The sequence below is a fragment of the Eubalaena glacialis genome, chromosome 7, assembly GCF_028564815.1.
Source record: "Eubalaena glacialis isolate mEubGla1 chromosome 7, mEubGla1.1.hap2.+ XY, whole genome shotgun sequence".
In the NCBI taxonomy this organism is placed as follows: domain Eukaryota; kingdom Metazoa; phylum Chordata; class Mammalia; order Artiodactyla; family Balaenidae; genus Eubalaena; species Eubalaena glacialis.
Window position 1 is genome coordinate 76,083,552 of NC_083722.1, and position 12,145 is coordinate 76,095,696.

A 12,145-nucleotide genomic window follows, 5' to 3' on the forward strand; every position below is an offset into this window, starting at 1 on the left:
TACCCACACGCTGAGAATGTTGCAAAGATGGTTACACTGCCCCCTAAAATGTAATTACCCCCGCGCCTGCCCCCAAAGTCACTGGCATTGGCTGGTTCAGGGCAGCCCTGAAGTTAACAGCAATAGCAGTGACACTGGCCGTGTGTGAAGTTAACAGCAATAGCAGTGACAATGGCCGTGTGTGAAGTTAACAGCAATAGCAGTGACACTGGCCGTGTGTTGGGAGCCACCTCAGCACTAAATAAGTGCAGATTTTTTTTTTCAATGAAACATTATATTTGGATGCAAGAACCTAGAGTATCAAAGATTCATGTGGAGCCAAGATTCATTCATCAACAGACATTTCTTCAGAGCCAAGGGTTGGCTGAGCACTGAGGATCTGGTTGTGGACAGACGGCCTGCCTTTGCCTGTATCGGCGTCAGGCTGAAGCCAGGAGGAAAAGCGGAATCAATGGACCCGACCTTTGGCCCTGGACCAAAGGGAAGGAAAGACATTTCCTCCTGTGGGATGTACAGTCTCTGAGCGCATCTCTGTCAGCAAAGAGGCGCAGCCTGACCCTGTCCTGCGGGGCCCTGGAGATTCCATTTGTTCTGGTGGGGACCTGGGCCGGTCACGCCCCCCTCCCTGGGACAGCGTTCAAGCAGCTGTTAGAGCTGGGATGCGCCAAAGGACCCTGCAGAGACAGGCTCACCACCTTCCCTGCTCATGCTACCCCTTCCACGGGATGCCACTCCACAGCCTGTACGTGGGATCCAGCCTGCAGCCAGTGTCTGCCAGCCGCCACATTAGGGTCATGTGCAGGTCAAAGCAGCCCCTCTCTGCTGCCAGGTCATGGTTGGGGTGTCCCGCTGTGTATGTGCATGTCAGGTGCGGGGCACGCAGAGGCTGGGGGGCTCTGGGAGAAAACGGTGAGCGCCTTGTGAGAACAGAGCCTTGCCTTCCCCTCAAAATCCCCAAGACCCGGCCTTTCTCCCGCTTCAGACCAGAGTCCCCAAGGGCCCTAACCAGACAGACAACCGGCAGTGAGACAGCCAGCCTCCCTGGGGCCAGAGCCCCCATTCCACCTGGCAAGACTCTTGGGTCAGCGGCCTGGGATCTTCGGCCACCATGCTGACGTGCTGAGGCCCAAGTTCGCACCCGGCTGTGCCCTGCCCGATAGAGAGGGCTCTGAAGGACACAGCTCTTCCTCTGTCAGGGCAGTGGGGCCATTTATCACGGAGATAAGCATTAGCCAGAGGGCAGAGTTGGCGGAAGGAGCTGTCTGGAGGAGATAATCTAGGGTCACTCAGAGGACATGGAAGAGCCATGTCCCCACTCCAGCCCCTGCCACCCAGACCCCGCCCCTATGCTTGCTGGCCAAGACATCTGGCTGTCTCACCTCATGGAAGACCTGATGCCCTCCGCGGACAAGGAGCTGGGCTATGGTTGGGCGTGGGATGTGTTTCCTCTTCATGTTCCGTGCCATGGCAGGGCCCCTGTGATTCTGCCTCGCCTCTTCACAGATGGGGAAACAGGCCTGAGGGAGTGGGCTTTGGGCTGCTCTTGTCAGAGGGAGCGAACATGGGGTCCTGACCCTGCCCTCGGCCTCCTGCACAGGGTAGGAGGGGAAATCCACGTGGTGCTATGTCACTGGGCACTTCCTATGTCCCAGGTGTTGCCTGCATGGCCTGTGTCCTGTCCCCTCTACCCTGGGGACCAGGCATTGCCTTGTCCTCCTTTTCCAGAGGGAGGCAATGCCCAGAGAGGTGAGGGTACCAGCCCATGGCCGAACCGCTGGGAAGTGGCCCAAGTAGGGTTTGAACGTGGGGTTCTCAGAGCTGCATCCAGAGCACTGTCTGCCCAGAGTGGCTTTGGGTGCCTGGCAGAGGCCAGAACAAACCCACTAGATGGAGGACAGCTCTGGGATCCCTCTGCCCAGCTAAAAGCTGATACCCCAAACTGTCAGAACCCCCCAGGCTGCTCTGCTCACCCCACTTCCCTACCTTGGCACTCAGTGGGGCTCAATAAATATTTCCGAACAAATTAATAAGTAAAAAATGAGCAAACACATGAGCATAAATCATGACATCTCCCCTCTACGAGTCCCTGGGGCTGGTCAGTCCCTCTCTTGGGGCTGTACACACTGGTTTTGGTATCTCCCTGCCAGGGACACATCTGCCCACCACCTACTGGCTCCTCACGGTGGTTCCATCAGAAAAGACGGTGCCACCTTTGGGAGCAGAGAGAATAACCCAGACCTTGGACTGTAGAGGAAGGGAGGAGGGAGAGGAAGGGAGGAGGGGGAGGAAGGAGCGAGGAGACCCCTCTCCTGGGCTGGGAGCCGCACTTGTCATTACCCCATGGTGGACACTTGCAGCCCTGCAGCCCTCACCATCGGGGTCACTAAGTGTTGGTGTGTTCAGGGTATTGCAGGGACCAGTGCTGGTCTGGGGGATGAACGCTGGATCTCCTTTCTCTGCCCCAATGTCCAGGGCAGTAGATTTGACCCAGAACCAGCCAGAGACTTTTCTGGAAAGTCTTTGCTACGTGAAGGGTAGGAGGGGGCACCCTGGGAGTCTTGGAATTCATCTGGCAGGCCTGGGGGCCTGGGTGGCTTTTGAGAGCCTTTCTGCCCATGACCACCTGTGGGGGTTCTGGGTACTATTTAGCCTGAGACATGCTGGGCAGGGAGAGGGGTCTGGATTGTGCAGGGAAGGGTCCCAGGGCCTGGGGAAGGAGCCAGTGAGCATGAACAGTTGTGCAGAAAGGAGCCCAGCCCCCGGGGCCTATGTTGGGGGGTGGGGGGCAGGAGGACAGACAGGCACAGCTGTGTCAGCCCCACCACTAGAGCCCCCTGGGAGCCCCCCACACCTGGAGGGGCCCTTTCTTGGATTTGGTTGTGGGCATTGGAACCTCGGGTGTGGAAGGGTTTTTAATTCTCGGACACTGGGTCACCTCATGTCATCCCAGGGGAAGATACAGACAGACCTCCAATCCTCAGGAGATAAGCTTAACTGGCTTGTGAACTGGCTGCCTCTGAACCAGTGCAGAGCAGCGCTGGGCAGCCTCCTCCAGAAAAGTCCCCACTCTGGTGGTTGGGAGGGGCATTGCCAGCAGCGGGACCCCACACTGAGCTGGTCCAGCCCCTCGGGGGACAGAACAGGCACACGACAATAATAGCAACCATAAAAGAAACCCAAGGAGCACAGCTCTTGCTGGCCCCACACAAGGCTAAGCTTGGCTTCCTGGCCACTCTCCCATTGCATTTAATTCTCATGACCCTATGAGGTGTACACAAGTATTATTCCCCGTTTTACAGATGAGGAGCCAAGGCCCAGAGTCACGGAGCATCAATAATCCTAATGGCACACGTGCACAACGCTCACAGAGGGACCTCAACACACTCCCAGGGTATGTCCTGCTGCTCATGAGCATCCTTCTAGCAAGGGCATCTGTGACAGCAGAATCCTTGATGGGGGTGTCACTGGGTGAAATGCCCACTGGTCAAGTCCGTGTACAGGACCCCAGTGAGGTGGACATGGAAGCTGGTGTGGAAGGTGGACCAAGCCTATGGTTGAGGGAAGGTCATTTCTGCTGGTACAGATCGATCCCGTTTGTGTAACACATGTGTTACAGATATAAAACCTGGGGTGGCGCTGGGGCAGATGGGGCACCCTAGTACACACATGCTGGAGGACACCCACACAGAGCCCAAGGACCACACCTCCCGTACCTCAGCATCCAGCACCCGCACAGAGCTGATCACGGGGGACCTGCCAGGGCGCTCTCGTTCTCCCTCTTTCTCTCTCCACCTGAGCCTCTCTGCCCACCTGGCTGGGAATAAAGCACTGGAGGTGGGCTGGGCCCAGATCCCGGGTGCAGAGTCCTGGCTGGGGCTCCAGGCCTGGTGCAGACGATGGAGGCTTGGAGTCTTGGCTTTGCACCTCCTCAGCATCCCTACTCCTCCCTCTCTTCCTCTCTGCTTCTCTCTTACTTGCTCCTGTCTCCCTCTCAGTGTTCTGAAGAGTCCTCCACAGTGGCAGCAGATACACAGGTGACATGTCCTGCTGCCTCAGTCACACACAGTGCCTTTCCTCCTGCCCCAGGGACTCATGCTGTTTCTGGGCATCAGTCTGGGGTCAGGCTGACCTGTGGCGGCTACAGCCTCACTCGAGCTGTGCTCCCAGCCTGGCTCGGGCTGCACTTGAGCTGGACGGAGTAAAGAAGCCGCTGGCCTCGATGTCCCCGCCCACCCCTCCCCTGCAGCACCCCTGGGCCCAGTAGAGTCATGGGAGGACGGAGGCTTCTGGGACAGTGGCAGCGCCCAGGGCGGGTGTGGTGCCAGAGGACAGAGAGGGTGTGAGGATGGAGGGCTGAAATGGAGGATGGGGTGAAGTGGGGGCAGAGCTGCACCCTTACAGGCAGGCCTCCCAGGGGCAGGTCTGTTCTTCCTCATCTCTACCCCTAGCCCAGTAACTGCCTGCCTGTTCCCTGTGGCCCTAGGACACTGAGGGGCAGGAAGCTAGGCAGCTTCTGGTGCAGACTTTCCGTGGTCTTGGGACAGTCAGGGTACCAAGCCAGCCTCAGTTTCCCCATCTGTTATATGGGGCAAGGTGAGGGGAAGGTGCAGGCCTGGGCATGCCCACCAGGTACCAGGAAGACAACTACCAACGACTGTAGGGTATCCACACAGGCCCTTCTTGTCCGTGCCTCCTGCCCCCATAGTCACCCTTTTGCTTAAGTACTGTTGCTCTCCCCGGCTTCCATGTGGACACCTGCCCAAGGCCACACAGACGGAGAATGCTGGTGTCAGGATTTGAATCGGTTGCCTCTCTTAGGCAACCTGCTGTCTGAGCAGAGCAAGAGGATGCCAGACACTGTCCCAGGATCGGGGCTGCCTGATCCCTGCACTGGCCAGAGGAGGCACCACAAATCCCACCTGCATGTCCGCCCAGCCCACCCTGCTCCGAGCTGTTCTGTGCATCTTAGCTTGACGAGGTGTGCGGAATTCATCAACCTCCCACAGAGCCCACTGAGAACTGGCTATGAGTCCAGCCACCTCCCTGTCCCAGCAGCAACCCCCAAAGCCTGAGGCTTAATCCCCCAGGCATGTCCTGCCCCTCATCTTTCCCAGGCTGTGTTGCCCTTCTGCCCCTCTTCTCTAGTTGAAGCTGGTCACCTCACCCAATTCTTCCTCCTGGAAGCTCTCCCCGACTCCCCATCCTTCAGCATGTCTAGATTCCGTTCCCATGCCCAGAATTCCACCTCCTAGCATACAGGAGCCTCTCAGGTGCCTGGTGCCAGGCCTGGTGAGGCTCCAGATGGTGGCCAGCCAAGGGACCGAGGAGGACATCCCTCAGTGAGAGGAGCAGAAGGGCGGGAGTCAGGAGACCACTGTGGGCCTTCTCTGAGACTTAACGCAGGACACTTGCCCAGCAGGGTTTGCGGAAGAGAAGGCCTAGGAGGACCGACAACTTCTCTCCAACCTGCACATCAGAGCTGGCCGGGCTCCCAGGGAAGTCTCAGAGCATGAATGGACTCCTTGCCCCACCCCGCAACAAGCAGAGAAACAGCCAACACCGGGGACCTCCTCCTGGGTGGCCTCCGTGCTTAACCCTGCAGTTTCCACCTACAGAACAAGCACCAACTCCAGCCTGGAGACACCAAGCCAAGGGCCAACCTTGCCTTCTGTTCGCCCTGCACTGCCCATCTAAATCTCTGAGGTACTGGTCTGACATTCCCCATTTTCCCAATGAGGAATCTGGGGCTTTACAGGGTTAGTAACACGCCCAAGGTCACACAGCTTTAGGTGGCAGAACTGGGGCTCAACCCCGGGCTGTCCTGCACCTGCAGGCGTAACTCCACTATGATGACCTGCTCAGCCCACACACAGAGGGCATCTGCGGCCCTCAGCCGGAGGCAGCCTGTTTTACACAGGGTTTTCTTTTTCTTTTTAAATTTTTTTATTAAAAAAAAATTTTTATTGAAGTATAGTTGATTTACAGTGTTGTGTTAGTTTCAGATGTACAGCAAAGTGATTCAGTTATACATATATGTATTCTTTTTTTAATTTTTTTTTAATTTTTTATTTTTGGCTGTGTTGGGTCTTCGTTGCTGCGCGCGGGCTTTCTTTAGCTGTGGCAAGCAGGCTTCTCATTATGGTGGCTTCTCTTGTTGCAGAGCACGAGCTCTAGGCTCATGGGCTTCAGTAGTTGTAGCACGTGGGCTCAATAGTTGTGACTCACGGGCTCTAGAGCGCAGGCTCAGTAGTTGTGGCGCACAGGCTTAGCTGCTCCGCGGCATGTGGGATCTTCCTGGACCAGGGCTTGAACCCATGGCCCCTGCATTGGCAGGCAGATTCTTAACCACTGAGCCACCAGGGAAGCCTTACGTATATATATTCTTTGTCATATTCTTTTCCATCATGGTTAATTACAGGATATTGAATATAATTCCCTGTGCTATACAGTAAGACCTTATTGTTTATATATTTTATATGTAGTAGTTTGTATCTGCTAATCCCGAACTCCTAATTTATCCCTCTCCCACCCCCTTTCCCTTTTGGTAACCATAAATTTGTTTTCTTTGTCTGTGAATCTGTTTCTCTTCTGTAAATAAGTTCATTTGTGCCATATTTTAGATTCTGCATATATGTGATATATGATATTTGTCATTCTCTGACTTATTCACTTAGTATGATAATCTCTAGGTCCATCCATGTTGCTGCAGATGGCATTATTTCATTCTTTTTTATAACTGAGTACTATTCCATTGTATATATTGCACGGGGTTTTCTGTGCTGCATCTCAGGATGTCTGAGCCCACAGGACACCGAGCCCATCTGCATGGATCTGTGTAGCCCTCAGTGGGCTCTGAGCCCAGGCAGGTGAGCTGGGCTCTGTAGGAGGCTCCCTGCCCCCAGCACCACTCTCTCAGGTCCAATAGGATCAGGTGGTCACAGCTGAATTCACTCCCCATCTCTCCGGGCAGGTGGAGGAGGTGGTCTCTGCGGTGGAGGAGAGGCTTCAGCGGCACGTGATGCGCCGAGAGGTGTGCCCAGCCTGGCGTGGAGCTGGGTAGGTGCTGGATGAGTGGATTCTGCTCCTTTGCTTTGGAGTTCCGGGAACATCCAGAGGCTACAGCGGAGGCTGCGGGGCAAAGCCAGTGCCAAGGCTACAGGGCTGGAAGAGGCCAGAGCAGATACCCCCGCACCGCCTGCAGCACCAACAGGAGGGGCAGGTGCTGTGAGTGCCTCAGGGACCCCCACCTGGCCTACACCCTGCTCCTGGGCCTCTGAGGGCTCCCTCCCCACCGCCTGCAGGATCACAGCCCAGCTTCCTGGCTCAGCGCCTTTTCCTCCCAGCCTTCCCGTGAGGCTGATATAAGGTGATGTGTGCCTAGAACAGAGCCGGCACGCGGGAGGGTGAATCCCTGTAGTTTCCTCTTCCCTCACTCAGTTGGCCTGTGAGCTCCTGGGAGGAGGGTAAACATCCTGATGTGGCCCCTGGTGTGGACGGATTAATTACCGAATCACTGCGTTGTACTCATTGCGTAGCAGCTTGTGTTTCTGTCTCTTGGACTCACACAGAACACACAGGCCAGAAGTTCCACTTGCCTCCTGTTGGAAAAACAAAGGTTTGCAGGCAGCAGGGCCTGGAGGTGGGGGAGGGACAAATGGCCCCCTGAGGGCCTGTGGAGCCCTGACCTTCCCAGGGCCTGGACAGGTGTGGCCATGCATCCCAGGCTAATGCTGTACTGAGGCTGGGGAATATGAGGGGGACCCCATTAAATGGGTCCCTATGGGCTGTGCTGTCCAGTGCCCACTAGCCTATCCTGGAGAAGGACCTCAGCCTCATGCCTTCCCAGAGACTCTTAGAATTTAGCAGGGAGTGGTAAACCAGCGCTGGGGAGAGAGCCCATCCCTGCCCCAACCCTAATCAAGATCCACGGGGAGGGCAGAGGTCTCTAATTGTTTCAGGAGAGGGAAATGTCACATCCTGGGACCCACAAGAGTCCTTAGGACAGACCACTGCCAAGTGAGGGTCCTTGGCTTCTCGCCGGAAAGAATTCAGGAACGAACCAGAGAAAAGCAAAGTCGGGTTTATTTAGCAGGATACACACTCCATAGGTAGAATGTGGACCCTCTGGGAAAGTGAGAGCAGCCCCGGGGCATGGGGTTGTAGGTTTTTATGGGCTAAGTAATTTCATACGCTAATGAGTGGGACGAATATTTTTGCTATTTCAGGGAAGGGGGGGATTTTCCAGGAATTGGGCCACCGTTCACTTTTTGACCTTTTACGGTCGTCTCAGAACTATCACAGCGTAAGGGGGAGTGATCTTGAGTATTATGATGACGTTATAATGAGCTAAAGGTCAATGACCAGACTATTCTCGAAGCCACCATGGTTTCAGCTGGTTCTATTCGGACTTAATTGCATCCCAACAGCTGTGCCCCCTCTTCACTTATCTAGTGTTTGTGTTCTGCCCCTTTCCCTCTTGTCTCATTCCCCCATCAGAGATTTTACTTCCATATTCTTATGGGAAGCAGAAGGGCGATGGTCTGTCTTCTTTGGCTGCTTCAGGGCTGAGTAGGGGCATTGACCTTGCCTGTCAGGGAGTAGAAATTTCTGGATGCCTAGTGTAGGGATCCCAGGGGCAGGACAGCTTCTTGTTTTAAGTCATAGGGCGGTATGGGCTGGAATCCTTGCCTAACCATCATTTTTTTTTTGGCTGCGCCATGCGCGGCTTGTGGAATCTTAGTTCCCCAATCAGGGATCGAACCCAGGCCCTCAGCAGTGAGAGCACAAAGTCCTAACCACTGGACCACCAGGGAATTCCCCTAACCACCATTTTGATGTGGAATTGTTGTAACCTGGAAAACATGAACTGTACCAAGAGGTGAAAGAGGCAGAATCCAAAGAGGAGGAGTAGTAGGAGTATGGCTGTTACTCAGGGTCCAAGTAAGGAACCAAGGCAGGCTAGGGAGGGCACTCTTAATGGTGGACCAGATGGCATTAGGGTCTGACCCCTGGTTGTAGCGGTGTAACCATGTTGCTTGTTCATAAATCTTGTTGATGTCCATCTCAATCTGGCCTGAATTATTGACATAGGTGGAGCAGGTTTTGTTTATGACCGCACAAACGCCACCCTGCTCATCCAGCAAGTAATCCAAGGCCAATCTATTGTCCATAACCACATTGGCCACTGAGTTTAAAGAAGTTGAAAGTCTATTTAGGGCATTTCCAGTGGTCAGGGCTGGGTTCTCTAAAGTGTTGGTTAGGTTTTCTAGGGTTACCTCATGGTAGGCAAAGCCCCCCATGGAGTTGCCAATCCCCCTGCCAGTCCTATTCTTGCCAATATTAATCCGATGGCCCTCCTGGGACGATTTTGAGTATTATGTATTGGGACAGTGATTGGAACCAAATGTCCTAATGTACAGGCTCCCTCATGCCACACATTATGTAAGGATAAGTATTTACATAGGGGCCGAATTACCCTGGGGTGCCCTTGTCTTTGGGCCCTCATTCTGAGGAGTGCCACGTATCCAGGTGTATCTTGAAGGTGCAATAAGAGATCTGGGAACAGAAGAATTTAGCAAGGAAGCAGCCATCCAGATCCATGGAAGGGAAAAGTTAATGAACACAATGTGGGGACAAGAGCCCATTAGTATATTCAAAACAGTTAAGTCCGGGAGTATTCCATGACCTCGGCTTAGGTGAGATGGTGTAGTAAGAAAGTTTTAACCCACAGTTTCCATAGAGCCTGACAACTTCTAGCCCAGTTTTTAGTCCATTCCATCCCTATCCCGTAGGCACCTGGGGTCTGGGCTTCATTATAAGCACAGAGAGTGGAGGCATTCGTGGGAATGCAGTTTGGGTCCAGCTTCCAAAACGCTGTGGTGATATTACCCTCTGGTGCCCAGGGATTGTTCCAAAGAGGCTCACCATAGCCAAGAGAACCATTAGAGGTGTAGTGACATTGGAAGCTTGACTGGTTTTCTGGATAACAAAAGTAACCATGATTAAAGGAAAAGTTATGTCACCTTTTTAAAAAGAGTTAAAACGTAGGCAAGGTATCGGGCCTGATGGGGGTATCACCCGTCACACTCGTATCAGCTGTGGGGGTGGTTTCTGTGTGTTTGAATTGGTAAAGCTCTTGTATGTACCTATTTGTACCTGTAACGACTGTTGTTAAGCCAGGGTTTTTATGGCAGGCCCAACAATTAACCAGTTTTTCTCCCAGGGCAACTATTTTAGATATGTTTACTAAAGCATGATTTTCCCATTCCGAGCTGCGACCTTCGTCAGAAGTCCTACTAGTATGATGGCTTTTGACATCATATTACCGTATTTTTTCTTTCAGACCTAGCAGGGGCAAAGAAGATATTTACCAGGGGGAGGGGGTCCTGAAAAGCGGCAGAATAAGAGCATGATAGTCAGAAACACAAGGATGACTAGGCCAACCCACCTCAGCCACGTGAAGTCACTTATCTGTTCTTGGAAAGGTATCTGAGGTCTTCCATGGGCTCACAGGAGTAGGTCTCTTCTGGTTCCTGTTGGGACTTATAAGATACAGGTTTTGTTCTAGACAGATGAACCCAATTAGTAACTCCCTATAGCTTGACAGCAGTTGGGGTACTTAGTAACACTTGATATGGTCCCTTCCATTTTGGTTGTATCTGGTCCTCAGGGGACCCTTCCTTACAAGTTTTTAGTAGGACAGAGTGCCCTGACTGGATGGAGACTGCGACCTTTCCTTTGTAGGGGTGGGCAGCGCTTCGTTTCCGTATTCTTGGAGGACCTTTAGAACTTGGCTCAAGCTAACAGTGTGGGAGACCCATTTGTGAGTTTCCTCATCAAGAGATCTGAAGTCAAAAAGGGCCTCCCAGTGGTCCTTCCCTGGCAGTCCAGTGGTGAAGTTAGTGGTTAGGCTGTTACTGCTGAGGGCCTGGGTTCAATCCCTGGTCTGGGAACTAAGATCCCACAAGCTGTGCGGCATGACCGGAAACAAAAGGCGGGGGGCTTCTCATAGGTCTCAAATGGGCTAAGTTTTAAAATTCTCTTTGAGGCCATCCTGGTCCACAGAAGGGCTACAGGCAGGACAGAGATCCAGGTTTCTGAAGTCTCTTGGCATAGCTTAGCAAGTGTTTTGTTTTTGTTTTTGTTTTTTGCAAGCATTCTCTTTAGAGCATGATTTGCTTTTTCTACTTTGCCTAAGGATTGGGGCCTCCAGGAAGAGTGGAGGTGGTAGTGAATACCTAGAGCTGAGGAAGGCTGTTGGGTCACCTTGGCAGTGAAAGAAAGTCCGTTATCGCTGTAAGCTTTGGGGTAACCCAAATCTCGGAATTAATTAATTTCTTTAAGCAGAAATTTGGATACTCCTATTGCCTTTTCAGTCCTAGTAGGGAGAGCTTCTATCAACCCTGTAAAGGTGTCTATGAATGCTAATAGGTGTTTCCATCCCCTATGTGGGAACATTTGGGTCAAGTCCATTTGCCAATCTTCCCCTGGATAGGTTCTCCAATGTTGTATGGGCCAAGTTAGGGGTGGAGGTATGGGGTGGCTTCCTAGGGCATGGCGGGCACAAAGCTTGCAAGCCTTGGTGACATTTTTAACAGTTTGGGACGGTCCCTTGCCCAGGAACACCTGAGTAACTAGTTTGAATAGGGAGTCCGCCCTAAGTGGAAGGAGTCGCGGAAGTGCTTAGTTATTTTCCATTGCTCGGCCCCGGGAATGAGAAGCTTGTTATCTTTTGTCAGCCACCCTGAGAGGTCTCTTTCCAGTCCCCTATGTTTAGCCCACTCAAGTTCTTCAGGTGTATAAGATGGCGCTGTTGGGGAGGGGGTGCTGTCAGGCCTGAGAGCTGCAGCTTGTAGGACCGGCTGTTCTTGGGCGGCAGTCTTAGCGGGCTTTTTGGCCAGGGTGTTTCCCCTTGTAAGGGAGGTGTTGCCCCTTCGGTGACACCTGCAACCTCCTTTGGAAGCTGGAACGCTTCTAGGAGTTCTAGAATTTCTGCCTGTTGTTTTATAGTGGATCCTTTGACTGTTAGTAATCCCTTTTCTTTCCATATGGCAGCCTGGGCAGGTAGCACTAAGAATCCATACTTGGAATCAGTATGTATATTGATTCTTTTTTTTTTTTTAATAAATTTATTATTTATTTTTGG

At 53.0% G+C, this 12,145-nt stretch overlaps 1 long non-coding RNA gene across 1 annotated transcript in view; it reads left to right on the forward strand.

Annotated features, from left to right (window-relative positions):
* Positions 1-3,303: 3,303 nt before the first annotated feature.
* The window catches only part of LOC133095473 (uncharacterized), a 46,007-nt gene continuing 37,165 nt past the window's right edge, over positions 3,304-12,145 (forward strand). Inside the window, exons 1-3 of the long non-coding RNA XR_009701616.1 lie at positions 3,304-3,391; positions 5,420-5,703; positions 6,971-7,056. This is a non-coding gene — a long non-coding RNA (uncharacterized LOC133095473). The remainder of the gene's footprint in view (positions 3,392-5,419; positions 5,704-6,970; positions 7,057-12,145) is intronic.